Below are 12295 nucleotides of genomic sequence, written 5' to 3' on the forward strand. Positions count from 1 at the left end.
TGTAAGGTGAATGGCCAGCTTAAGGGTCAATATCTGGCAACTAACAGCTGCTATGGTTGTTTGCTTGACCTGTAGTAAAATTCCACCACAGTCCATATTGTGTTGGCTCACTTATTTCATCAATCTGCCATTAGCTGAAAAATATGGCCTACAAAAACACTGACAAAACATTTCGTGTAAACAAACAGTTTCTGTTCTTTGCTAAGATTTTAGATTAGCTTTAGATCACACAAGTCTTTCTATGGCAATGTAATTAGACACTTGTGTTTCTCCAAGCTGTAGAATCCCTGCCAGGCCCCATTAACAACTACAGTGCGCCTGCCATTTACTGCAGCGTCAAGAATTGGCCCAGCTTCCTTCATTATGCCCCATTGAGACCTTGCTCACCTTTTCCTAGAATTTTGCAAAGACGTACAGTTCTCAGTAGCCTAATTTGACCTGACATAGACACCCTGCCACAGGACAACTGTGGTCAATAGAGGTCTGGTGACTATGTTAACCCTCTCCTTTAGCTTGATGTTTTTATTGGATGTTGTTGCAGCCAGCACTGTGAATATTGAGCTTGTAATTACTTGTTAATTAAGAGCCTAACAAGCAGAGCAGATGGTTCTAAAGAATCCATCACAATCACTTTCTCCGGGGAGCCAGAGAAATTATGCAGGAAGGGTTAGGGAGGAGATGTGAGCTAGCAGGAGGAGCGGAGTAAACTCAGGGCAAGTGGAGAGGAAGATCACACTGAGTACAGAGCACATCCAGCTATAGATAGGTCTAAGATTAAACAAACTACCTGACAGGTGCTTATTTGTCAGACGGCATCTGAGTCTTATCTAACGGGCCTTCTATCTGCATAGACTAAAACGTCATGATTTAGTGCAATAGAAAAGGCTTTACAGCTTTGGACAAAGATATAGATAAGCATTTTTTAAAACATAGATGTTTGTGTTTTATATAGAGGTTTAATTTAAATTGTTCAGCATAACACTTCAGAAACTCAGCTGTTATTTATTAACAGAAATCTCTATGCTAACATCTTTGTTTTTTTCTAAAGGTGCCCATACACTGCACGATTATCGTACAATAATCGTATGCGATCGGTTTTTCGTACGATAATCGAGCAGTGTGAACGGAGACGTGCGACCGTTTCTACTGTACGGTCGCACGTCTTCTGTCGAACCAGCATGTTCGAAAACCAGCCGGGAATCGTACGATTCTCGGCTGGTTAGAACGGTGCTCGGAAGATAAATGCTGAAAGGGCCGGTGTGCGCACGCGCACACTGCCCGTTCAGCATTGCGGTCATCGGAAGCCCGCCCCTCAGGGGGGCGGGCTTGCGATGATCGAGAGTGCGATCTGCCTGTCCAAGATAGGCAGATCGTACGTTTTTTTAATCCCTTTACAACCATCGCAAGACTAAAGTCTTGTGATGGTTGTAGAGTGTATGGCCACCTTAAAGCTGTCCTGGTCAATGTCTCTACTTATTTTCACTATACATAAACACAGGAGCAAATAATTCAGCAAAATCAATTTTGCATAAAAATGTTATCAATATCTAAAAAAAAAATTTAATTCATCAAAAAAGTATTCTGCCATATGCTTAGGATAACTCATTGAAGCAAGTTTCCTTAAAATGGTGTATTGTTTCTACCTCAATGTTAAAGTCTTTCAAATTTGAGTGCCTAATGTATTTAAACAGTGAACTGTCTGTGAGCATAAATATGGAAATCAGCTCTAAAGCAAGCCTAATTATAAAACAAAAAACTACTATGTGCCCTGCACCCTTTGGTGCATAGATTTAAATGTAGTCATATTTGCTCATTACATACTCTGTTTCCTAATTAGCAATATACTACACAATTGTTCTTTGCTGCACTTTTTCTCACAATGCAAGCCTGTGTGTCAGCAGACTAATTGAAAATGATGAGCTTCCTATCTAATCCTATCCCTTCACTAATCTCAACATCTGTTAGTTGAAGGTTGAATGAGAATGAGACAAATACAGAGCTCCTTCTAGTGGTTAATCTACACATATGTACATTTAACACAATAACAAAAAATATGGACAAACAAGCAAGTAAAATTTAAGAATATTGTTTTTTGAATAATTGCTTTAAGGTAAACACCGCAAAAACTAGTCAAAATATAGGCTCTCTGAAGATCTACATTAGTATCTTAAATGTTAATACAGTATTGAGGACAAATGACATGATATAATTATTGGGGTAAATGATTATTCCATTTGTAAACAATGAGCTTGTCAAGTGCCATTTACTGTTCCTGTCAAATTTTCTTAACCAGTTGACATCCGCGGTGTTAAACCCCCTTCCCATCCAGGCCATTTTTCAGTATTCAGCGCTGCGGTACTTTAACTGACATTTATTCCGTCATGCAGCGCTGTACTGAAATGAATTGTATACCCTTTTTTGGGGACAGATAGAGCTTTCTTTTGGTGGTATTTATTCACCACTGGGGTTTTTTTAATTTTTATATTTAGTTTTTTGCACTTATTGTTATTGCTATTATATGGGGGGATAACAATACCCCTATATAATAGCAAAGGCACACTGACAGGTCCTCTTTATGGAGACATTAGGGGTCTCTAGGACCCTTATGTCACCTGTGGACCCCAAAAGAAGCTGATGAAGCTTTTTTTACTACGGGCCGTCCGTAGCAAGAGGTTAAGCATCATTATGGTTTATAAATATTGTTTTTATTTAAATCAGCAGAAAAAATGGAAGAGGCATTGAGATGATAAATAGCAGTGATTCTTAGGAGAAACCACATCTGTCACTGCAAGCAATGCATTTACCATAAAAAGAATGGTTAGCACAGTGAATCCTGTACAAATTTCTGATCCTTGGTTTGCACTAATCCCTCATTACTTCTTCCAGAAACACTCCTATAGAATCTATATAGTGTCCTACACTGGAAGCCAAGCACCTCCAATCTACAGAATTCATCTTAAAGGAGAACTATGGGGTTAGGGCTTTTCCCCATAGTTCTCCTTAGGGTAACGGGAGGACACAAACTAGCGTCCTCCCATCACCCTAAGCTCAGTATACCGTGAGCTGCAGCTGAAGCGGATCCCGACAATTATGTCGGGATCCACCCAGCTGCGTGAGTGACAGCTGGCTCTGCCTATGTAGAGGCAGAGCCAGCTGTAACCACCCCCTCCCCGTCCTTTCCGCCAGTCAGCGCTGGAGGATCGGCGCGGGGAGGGGGGAATCTAGTCCCTCCCGTGTCACGGCATAGAGCCGTGACAGGATCGAGAGGTGAGGGTACCCGATATGTGTTCCCTCACCTCCCGATCTACTGAGCCGACCTGTGACAGTCTCATTGTCACAGGTCGGCTAGAACTATGAGGTGAGTGGAAATCACTCATCTCATAGTTCTCCTTTAAACCGTAAAAATACATTCAAGTACACCAACTGTTAACAAAAAATTTAGCTTATTTGTGTATCACTCAGCTGCAGATCCTCAATTTGTGCTGACACTGTCCTTTCTTCTGGAGGGGGGCTACTTTTGTTCCCCATGGTCTCTGTGTGTGTTGTAAAGTAGACACCACTACAAGCTCTCTCTTGTAATAGACTACAATTTCAAAACAAATTAGTAAACTAAACATTAGATTTTATTGTCACTTTAAAGTCACTGTATGCTAAATATAGCCAAAACCTTTTTTGTTTTGGATAGATCAGGTAGAGGATAAAACATCTGCCAGTTGTCAGCAAAACAATAGATGAGGGTAAATGTTCTAGTTGTGACACTTGTTCTGGTGGAAATTCTCTGAGAAGGATATCCTCCTCACTTTCTAGACATTTACTTTCACTGTCTGTTGCATTTCTGGGACAAACAGACTACTACTAGATGTATTGACCCTTCCCTTTCCACTTTATCCTTTATTAACACTTTAACCCCCCCCCCCCCCAACCATCACCACCACCATACACATACACATAACCCTTCACCCTTTAATTTTAACTTCCCCAACCATAACATAAGCTCAAAAGGAGCCTTTACAGCAGAGGATAAATAAGTAAGGTTAATGTGTCTTTATGTGCAAGTATGTTGTGCATAGTTGAACATTAGGACAAAAAACAAACATATACACAGCCCTTTACTTTAATGCTTAGTCTCCTACCCAACACCTCCTATCCCTCTATTCTGCTGCATACTCCCCTTGTGCTGTACTGGAGCCTCTGATCTAAGAGCATGCAGGCCCTACTTTAAAGTCATACAGCACCAAGTATCAGAAAAAATAGTTTTGAGTTAACAAGAAAAATATATATCTACTTCAGCCGGTGAGATTAGCAACTGGTATAGAGCAGGAGAGGTGAATGTTACAACACTCCAGCACATATAAATGTCCATTTAAGGGTTGCTTGCACCCACTTTATTCTCTATTAATGCAGTTATTATTATTATTATACAGTTGAACAGCAGGTGTCTTCCATGCACGGTTATAACCATCGCAATCGCAGTAAAGTAAAACCTTCAGCCTTCTGGCTAGTTATGTACTCACTCACTTGCTGTCGGTTCCAAGTTACAGACAACCTCACTAACCCCCTCTATAATACACCTTGTTCATACAGCAGTTGACAGCATTGAGCTGCTAACCCTGTTTTTCTATTAATCCCTTTACACACTGCTGTCAATCTCTGCATAGATACTGAGAAACCTGGTTGCCACATATGGCAATACATGCTTCTCACAGTGACTTATTCAAGGACAATTTGCATTACTGCTCCTGACATCACAAATGTAAATTCTTGCAATGAAAGGTTAAAATTATCTACATGTATACTATATATACTGTATATATTTGCACACCTAGGGTTAGACATTTTAGGATTATAAAGACACCATGCAAATTCTGATGTTAATGGAAAATACTTTTTTTATTTTAAATAGTGATCAGATTTTAAAGGGTAAATAGATAAAGTATAAGCTGTGCCACCTACTATTTACAGTTTATTTTCCACTTCTCTTTTTTTATATGTGTTGTCCATGCTGCATCAATGCATTGTCTTATCATCTTATGTTGTTTTTTTCTACTGGATTCTTTTTTCTACATCATTGGGGATTGTTTCATTTTTTTTAGACCTTCTTCACAGTTTTTTTTCTATTTTGTTCCTTTTTTCTTACCATGTGCATGTGGGTCTACAGACAAGATTTCCATGGGAAGCCAGGTCCCCAACTGATTTAGAATGCAGCAGCTTCTAGCTGCAGCAGTATGAGTGGTCTGAACTCCACAGGAAACCTTCAGTTAACTCTCTGTACACACTGTAATATATTTAATCTCAAGAAGGAAAGAATATTATTTTTAAAGCAAAATAAAAAATGATTAGGCTTCAGAGCAACAGTGCTAGTACATTGCCCCAGTGCATTTTAACTGAATCATAAGAGAACTGACCTTTTTTCGTGCAAGAAAATCGTGGAGTGGAATGAAAGAGACAAGTTTAGGATGAAAGCATGAGCGCCATCTGGAATAAGCCAAGGGAAGAAATCAGCACAAAAAAAGATAAAACAGCAAAAAGGCAAAAAAAGAAAAAGCAGTCGTTTTACAACTTGCTAAAAGCCATATGTTTATGGTGACGGATTTTAGAAAGGAGATTGACTGACTGAAGACTGCAAACAATATGTCACTTTGTACACACTATCAGCCAAGGACTTTAGATTATGTCAACCATACAGCAACCGCAGCAAACTGTACTCTGATCTGTATTTCAATCGCACAAGACAACCAAGTGTGTACAAGTTCAACAGGCTTTAAACTGGCTCAGTCGTTTAAGTAACGTAGAAGAGCAAAAACGTAATTTAGGCCACAAGTCCTAGAAAATTTTAAACTAGTCACACATGGCCCAATCCATGCAAATGAGTCTCTGGACTTAGAGATCAAATAAAAAGACTGGACAAAGATTGGGCTGACTGCTTGTACCCCCCAAGAGTTACAGGTGCAGTTGCAACGCAAAGGATTGGGCAAATTCGATAAAACCTGCAATGCTCACAGTGAGTGCACAGTGGGACCCATCCCCCTTAATGCTTGAGTGCACAGCACCCATTGCAAACATAATGGATACACCACTGCTTGGATTAATATTCCTTGATCTAAGAACTATTCTGTCTCTAATGAGTCCATTATGCAATGCTCAAAATCCACATATTGCAGCTAGCTGCGTCAGCTTAGTGACATATTGGTCTCTGACTGACCTTGATCTGTAGTGTTGAAAATGTATCCATCATATATGATGTTCCAAACAGGCATAGAACTGCTCATTAATGTATCCAGAGTTTTATGCATATCTTGCTTATTATGTTCAGACAGTAAGAGGTGGTGATAAATACGCAGACAGCCATCACTTAGCAAAAGGTAGTCATCCTTACCTTGGTGTCTTTGTTGTTAAGATTAGTATTCACTTCATAATCCTCCCAATGTGATCTGAGAAAGGCCCAGTTTGCTACCAGGTCTCCTGTACAGTCCATAGCATTTGGATATGGTAGGCTGTTTACAGCCTATTCTTAACTTATGTCTGTTCAGATGCTGAGAAAGTATAAATAAAGACATTTCTGTCACGTTTACATATTTAAGTGGCTAAGAAACACCAAAGAGTTTCCCAGCTTTTGACACCATGTTTTATGAGGCTCTGATCAGTATATCAAAAACTTTATTGAGGCACACAACAAACATAATAAGCCTGATTGACTGCACTACTTGTAAGTTACTGCAGAGGGCAGCAAACATATTTAATTCTATGGGGGCAAACCAATAAGGTATTTGTGACACATTTCTGGTGGTATGTATGTGTGTATTCAGAAGCCTTGTGCCAAATTCATAAAAACCCTTTTCATTGTAACTAATGCCACATACAACAAACTCAAATAGCTCTTATTTGTGACGCTTACTGTATAGCACTACTGTTGTGACAAATGTATTAAGATATAAACCCACAAGAAGCGTGGAGGTAAATAAGACCTCTTCCATGTTGGAATAAATTGTTGATTGTGTTGCACATAAGTATTGTGTTGCATCTTTCAGACAATTTTGCAACAAAATGTTTTCTTTAAGTTCCTCTGGAACTAATATTTAATGCATTTCTGCTACTTTGCCAACTTGCCAAAATGCTTCTCTGCCTGTAAAACTCCGCCACTTTGCAGGAGAGACGTTTGGAACAGTTCGGTTGGAGTTGCGACAGGTTCACTTAAACCATAATAGAAGTCCACAGCACTCGAGAAGTAAAGCACTTTTTATTAAATCGTCAAACAGCCAAAGTTTCGGTGCCACGCAGTGTCCCTTCTTCTGGGTGACATAGTGACCTGAGAAATTGTACCATTTTAAGAAAAAAACAAGTAATATTGAAATTGATGGCAGCAATACGTCTCATAAAAGTTGGGACAGGGCCATGCTTACCAGGGTGTAGCATCCCCTCTTCTTTTAACAACACTCTGTAAATGTCTGGGAACTGAGGAGACCAGTTGCTGGAGTTTTAAGAGAGGAATGTTGTCTTCTTGCCTTAAATAGGATTCTAACAGCTCAACATTCATGGGTCTTCTTTGTCATATTTTTTGTTTCAAGATGCACCAAATATTTTCAATTGGTGAAAGGTCTGGACTGCAGGCAAGCCAGTTAAGCACCTAGACTCTTCTACTATGATGCCATGCTATTGTCATAGATACAGTATGCGGTTTAGTATCGTCCTGTGGAAATATGCAAGGCCTTCCCTGAAAAGACATTGTGTGAATGGGACCATATACTGCTCTAAAACCTGGATATATCTTTCAGCATTGATAGTGCCTTCCCAGATGTGCATGCTGCCCAATCCTTATGCACTAATGCACTCCCCTAGCATCAGAGATACAGGCTTTTGAAGTGAGCACTGATAACAAGCCTGAAGGTCCCTCTCCCCTTTAGTCCAGAGAGTGAGGTGCCCATAGTTGCCAAAAAGAAGGTCAAATTTCGATTAGCCTGACCACGGAACAGTTTTCCACTATGCAACAAACCATTTTATATGAGCTTTGGCCCAGAGAAGATGGCGGCATTTCTGGATCATGTTCAGATATGACTTCTTCTTTGCATGATATAGCTTTAACGTGCATTTTTGAATAGCATGGCGAGCTGTGTCCACAGACAGTGTTTTTTCAAAGTATTCCTGAGCCCATGCAGTGATCATAGATTCATGCCTGTTTTTAATGCAGTGCCATCTGAGGACCCGAAGATCATGGGCATCCAATATTTTAGACAAAGCAGCCCAGTCACATGACTCCTGACAGGCTCCGCCCTGTCGTAATCTTGGGTGGAGATAAACATAGAAGCACACTCGAGGGTCTAATTACAGGGGACAATATATATATACAGTATAGACTCTATAGATGGCTTCTCTTGCATCTTGTGTCCTGCACCCCCTGGAAGCAGAAGTTCAGGATCAGGATCGTCAGACGAAGCCAAAGGTTAAACCGAGCAGGCAGCGTAGTACAAAATTGATAGGCAAGGCAGAGTCCAGTAATCAGGCTGAGGTCAGGAGGCAGGCAGCAAGCAAGAGGAGTCAAGGCAATCCAGATCAAAAGCGAGCAATAGGTAGTCCGACAGAGTAACAGGTCACAGGAAGTACAAGCTGAAGATTATCAGCAATGTGGTTAAGGCAGGCTTGTTTATATAGACCAGTCCACAAAAGTGACAGCATCACTTACTCTGTGACTGACGTGTGCGTCCTTCTGTGCACTTCTGGTTGCGTGTATCTGCGCATTAAAGCATGTTTCCCAGCAACACGAAACATATGCCCACGTGCATGCGTGGGAGCCATCTTTACCTTAACCTCCATGCTAATTGGTGAGATTTGAATTGATAGTGATCCTTGTTGTAGTAAAAGATGGGAGCTTGCTCACCTGGGTTATTCACCAAAAAAAAACACTTGTGTTGACTACTCTGTGTAGCTTTGTTAATCACAGGTAACATCGGCATCAAGTCAACCAAAAATTACCCAGGTGAGCAAATTCCTTTTTTACTACAACCACTGCAGAATTGTCTTAATTAATACTCCGAGGTGCCCTCATGTTCATTTTCTTTTTCTCTACTAAGCCAGATCAAGATGACCTGTACCATGACATTCAAGAAATGATATAGTAGACAAAAAACTATTACAGTTATATGGTATTTAGCATGGTCTTTATAATCAGCAAGGATATACTTTTAATTAAATTGCTTGGAGCAGGTCAGTTTGGATACCCTTGCACCTGTGGGTTTGCTTTTTGCTTTTGGTACCCAGTTTCTGGGATAAAAAACAAAACAATGATCAGCAATGTATTGAACCTGCAAGAGAAAATGAAGCCTGTTTCTGTGTTGTGAAAAGTTAGACATTTTACAAAATGTAGATTTAGGTGATATTAAACCCTAATTAAAAAAATAAGCATGGTTCTCCAGACCCCAGCACTTACCTTGCTTGCTTGTTTATATTTCAACACTGTGGCTGCTTTCAAATCCTCTTATGAAACGTTCCCCCTCTCAGGTTCCTCTCTTTGGGAGGTTCCATCCCCTTGCAGGGACCTATGGAGCCACCTTTGTGTGTGCACTCCCACCTGACTACATGGATGAGTTTCCTGGCCCAAGTGACAAGGCACTCCCATTTCCTCTTCTAGTTGGTGATTGACAGGGGCTGTAGTCTGTACGGTCCCTGCTGTAATGTGCATGTGAAGGGCACAGGGAGTACGGTCTACTACTGTAACCGGATGTTCGGAGTAAGTGGCACTGTGGAGCTGGAGCCAGCATTGGTGAGCAAATAGGATAACTAAATGTTTGGGGAAAAAGGTACTGGATAATGTTAAATTGCTTGGCATGACACAGTACTAGTGATAAGACTGGGCTTGGTATGAACCCAGTTCGCCTGATTTCACCCAAGCTTGTACAACTTCCCCCCCCAGCCCAATCAGTAGCAGCAGTTGCAGTGGGGGCATTTCCCACCCCTCTGTAACGTATAACTGCAGGGCAGGGAATGCGCCAGCTGCAACTGAAGGGGGAAGGAGGGGTTGGTGGTCACTGTTTTGAGTGGGCTTAGTCAAACTCAGGTAAATCAAGGCAAGGCTCAAAACTACAAAGTACATTTAGAAAAGACAGAGGGTTTAATAATACTTTAACCAGTTGCTGTCCAGGGCAATTTATTAATATTTGCACACACATGATAGAATCTAAATTTTTGGTTAGAAAACAGCTTCAACCCCCCTACAATAATATTTTTTCTGAAAGCAGAGGCTCTGTAGAATAAAAAAATGCTAGTTGCAATTTTTTATGTTGCGCGGTATTTGCGCAAATGCGCGGTATTGTGTCAAACCAGTATTTTTAGGATAAAATACACTAAAATGAAATTTAGTGCACATAAAAAGAATATAATACACAATTTTTTGATAAAATATAAAAGATGGAGTCATGTCAGGTAAGTAGATACCAAACATGTCAAGCCTTAAAAATTGTGTTTGCCCGTGAAGCCGCAAAAAAACTTAAAATACCCCAAATTTCCCAAAGGGGACACTTTAAAAGCTTCTACTGCTCATCATTTCAGTGTTAACAGTGATTAATGGCTCTAGAATTATTGCTCTCACTCTGACATTTGCGGCGATATGTAACATGTGTAGTGCAATTTTCGTTTTTGCACGTAGGCGCACCAACGCGTGTTTGCGTATGTATGTGCGTGCACGTGGGGGGCTTTTTCTATTTTTTAAACACTTTTTTTTTTTACACTATCATTATTGCTATCACATTGTGGGCTAACAAGCCAGCGGCGGTGCACGGGGTGGGGGCAGCACATGTCGCCGATCGGTACAAACTATCCCAGCTGTATAGATGCCAGATTGCTTGCACCTGAACAGCCATCACCGGCCGTTTAGAATGACACCAAGAACACTGCTACAAGCATCGGTGCTTGTATTCGGTCCCTAGTTTGAAGTATATTATTGCAAAATATATTCACACATCTTCTGAGATCAAAAAATGGGGTTGTCTTATACTGTATAAGCAATGAGTGGAGGCATGCAGATCAGTCCATGTTGTCAACTTTCCATCCAGAACCTCTTATAGGTACAACCTAAATATATTCTGGATGGACAGTTGGATAAATGGCTCTATATTTAGGATGTATCTGGTTTATAAATGGCGGCTCTGGATGGACAGTTGGATAAGTTGGAAGGCTAATAGCCTGTATTTGTGGGAGGGGTTCACGCACCCACAGCCTTTAAAAGAGGGCAGGCCGAGTCAGCAGGAACATACGGTGTTCGGCAGAACACATTGGAACATTCCCTCGAGCGATACGTCACATCCGGTTGAAGTTTGCATCACTTCCGGGGCTTTGGACGCACGTCAGGTACCGCTGGCGTTTGCTGGCTGTTTCTCGCCGACAAGGCGCCCTCTTTCTTGCCTCACGATTATTGCGTCTCTCGTCCAGGAACGGCAGTAGAGGTACAGGCGGGGGACTACGCTCGGTGAGGTGGTTGAGCAGGCTTTGGGCAGCAGCAGGTAACAGATACCATGACTGTCAGGGCCACTGACAGGTCCGGTCTCATTGGGGTCAGATTGTACAAAGCATATAATGTTCCTATAGGAGAGAATTCGGTTATTTGGGGCCATGCATTCAATTTAATCATAAACAAATCTGCATGTTGCTGGATACCTGGGTGCCGGGCATAATCTGGGACATATACTGGTTGAGACTTTGAGAGCTTGTCATTCTTATAGCAGTGACCATATGTTTAAAAAGGGAGAGGGGGGTCCGGGGCGCCACCACACAATTTAGAGCGTTCATGCTGCATACATACAAGGTCAGGGGTCATGTTGCAATAGACCATGTCTGGAGTCAGAAACAGTAGCAGCACCTGGAGACATAGCAGCACCTGCATTCTCGGCTTTCAAGCAGCTCAGGGCATGCGTGCAGCCCTCGTTACATAGTTTTTCACTTGTACCACTAGCATACGGGTATTGCATTATTAACTGGTGTATCTTCAAGAGCAGTTCATATTCGGCTTGACAGCAGGTCAGGGCATGCATACGGCCCACAGCATACGGGCGTGCCAGCGCAAGGTTCTTCTCTCAGGTACATTACAGTAGCTCCACATCAGGGGCGGACTGGGCCAGGGGGCAGGGTGGCAATTGCCCCCCGGGCCTCTCTGAAGCCACCTCGAATGGGCCCTTGACCCCCGCTGCCACTTGCACACGGCCGCCCGCCGCATCCGACGGCTCTATGATCGGTGCGGCCGCTGCTCGCTGCCTGTCAAGGAGGTGCTCGGGAAGCACCAGCAGGGGGCCCTCTAACATGCCGCGTCTAC

The sequence above is a fragment of the Nanorana parkeri genome, unplaced genomic scaffold (genome assembly GCF_000935625.1).
Source record: "Nanorana parkeri isolate BGI_ZX_2015 unplaced genomic scaffold, ASM93562v1 scaffold1499, whole genome shotgun sequence".
In the NCBI taxonomy this organism is placed as follows: Eukaryota; Metazoa; Chordata; class Amphibia; order Anura; family Dicroglossidae; genus Nanorana; species Nanorana parkeri.